Raw genomic sequence first — 2640 nt, forward strand, 5'->3', positions numbered from 1 at the left:
TCATTCAAAAACATTTATAAAAACAGTAGCTATTAGATATGGAACGATATTCCGGACAATTTTCAAATAGAATAGCAAATTGTATTTTCAATTGCGTTTTCAATATGTGGACGCATACATTGTGACATAATCCAAATGCAATTGCAAATCCTGCATTACCGTTTGCATTTTCGCTTTCGCGAACGCACAGTGACTGCCAAATTTCAAATGAAAAAGCAAAGTCCATTTGCAACTGTATTTCCCATGTCTTAGGAGTTACGAGCCTGTCATATTTAAATAGCAATATTAATTACCACGTCTGCTTTTACACTCTCGCTGCGTCGCGCATGTAACCTGCCAAAACTCAAATGGAATCGCAATTCCTTTTGCATTTGAATTTCCGATGTCTACATGGAAAGCTGCCAATCATCGTCAGGGGCGGGGCTATACTAGGGGGCGTGTTTGTATTGGGAGGTGACGTCACTCACAGACGACCGTGCCAAATGCTCTGATCAATGGAGGTAATCGGTAAAGGCTCCGCTAAAGGCATCTAGCAATCAGCCTGATCTCTTTATGAATCATTCAGAAAGACTCATGAGGCACCGGTCTCCTTCACTGTATGAACGCTTTTTGGAGTGGTTATTGAATTAACCTTGCTGAGCCTAATAAAGTGCAAGTTTTGTGGCCCTTATACTGGAAAACAGTTTTACATATAATTCTTCTAAATATGCTTTTATAAATATGTATTCTGCCAATAAGGTAATTATGTTTGTGTTCTCCAAAAGAAAGAAGGCCAAATGGGGTTGGAACAACATGAAGATGACAATCTTCATATTTAAGTGAACTGTCCTTTAACAGATAAGCAAGCCTCATGTGACCTACTGTATAATCACATAGATTTAATGTCACAATGAACTTGCTTCCTGCATGCTAAATGTAACTTTAACCGTCACTGACATTAATTTCAAGGTTAGATCCATGACTGGAATCATCAAAGGAGATATTTCATTCCACCAGGGAACAGTGACTGACAGGAAATCTGACTTCAGAGAAGACGGCCAAGAAATGACTGCCCAATTAACCTGTCCTTTCAGTGTGTACAGGGCCCGGCAGAAAACTATTGTTCATAGAGGGGGAAAATTATGGAGATACTGATTGTGTCAATGGGCATTAAAATGGATTAAAGATAAGTAACAGGATTGGTACACACAAGTGCACCAGGTAAAATCGTTTGTGGTTTCTTAATACTGCCAAAGCCGAAATAGCCCTGATGTCCTGGGGCTATCGTATCTTCCAGTCAGGCTACCAAAATGCATCACCACCCGGGCTATTTTGAATAGTGATACAAAATTCCTTCCTTGATTCACATTGTTCGCTCACTTGTTTGTGAACCCCCCCCCACAAAAAAAAATATATTTTTTTTTTGCTCATCCAAAAAATGAACCAATCTGTGACTTAAAATCCGTAATACGATCCAAACCATGAGTTGTAGGATCAGTTGCACCCCTACTCTGTTGACTTGTTATTTGAAGGAAAAATCAGTTTTTAATCATGCTGAATTGTCCACCGTCTTGGAGATGTTACCACAGTTCTTCTGGATTTAGTCTGTATCAGTTTTTTCGGGTTTATTCATGTCATTCCAGACAGACTGAATGATGGTGAGATCAGATCTCTGTGTTAAAGGGGTCATATGATGCGATTTCAAGTTTTCCTTTCTCTTTGGAGTTTCTGACAAATAATGCTGACTCACAGCCTGTAAGTAAGCTTTCATATTTAAAGGATTTGCCACTGATGATTCAAACGCGAGTTTTGAGAAGTGTAGAGTAGCGCTTGTTGTTTGTCGTTTCTCCGATCACAAATGCAGACATGGTTTTATGTTTACGCGGCGCGATGCAACGTAACGCGTAAAAAGACAGTATAAGTCATTATAATCAGTACTTATGTCCCCACTGGATGCAACAAATGCCTCGTTTGGGTTTTATTGGTTTTGTCTCGTTGCGCCGGGACACGGCATCATATGGTAAGGGGCGTAACATTTTAGTCACACGCTTGAGGTATTCGGCCAATCACAACGCACTGGATAGCTGGCCAATCAGAACACACCTAGCTTTTCAGAACGATGAGCTTTGTAAAAATCGTCTCCAAGTTACGCATGTAACCATGGTTCCCCAAAGGGAACGAGATGCTGCGTCGAAACGCTATGGGAACGCCTTTAGCGTGACCACGCTCTGAATCACATGTGTAATCAGTCCAATGGATGGGCGAGACGTCACGGGTGGGGTGACGTAACGGCCAGGAAGCTTAAAAGCATGTGCTGTGGAACCGGCGTCAGCTTCTAGGAATGAAGCAAGCGCTGACAGGGATGCCGGAAGTATGGCCCTGAAAGGCAGCGTCTCGTTCCCTTCGGGGAACCATGGTTACATGCGTAACCTGGAGACGGTTCCCCTTCAGGAACTCGAGCTGCATCGAAATGCTACGGGAACGAGAATGCCCACGCCGCCAGACTTACAAATCCCTGCCTAGTGTGGAAGTGCTCAGCTAAAGCAGGAGAACGGAACCAGGAGTGGCGCAGAGAGCAGCAAGTCACCTGACAAAGTAGGCGGGGACATCCCGCCCAAAGGCCAACTTCAGAAGGAGTGAGTCTTGACCCCCAACGGAGAG

Source organism: Sinocyclocheilus rhinocerous, unplaced genomic scaffold (assembly GCF_001515625.1).
Source record: "Sinocyclocheilus rhinocerous isolate Xijiao unplaced genomic scaffold, SAMN03320098_v1.1 scaffold111, whole genome shotgun sequence".
NCBI lineage: Eukaryota > Metazoa > Chordata > Actinopteri > Cypriniformes > Cyprinidae > Sinocyclocheilus > Sinocyclocheilus rhinocerous.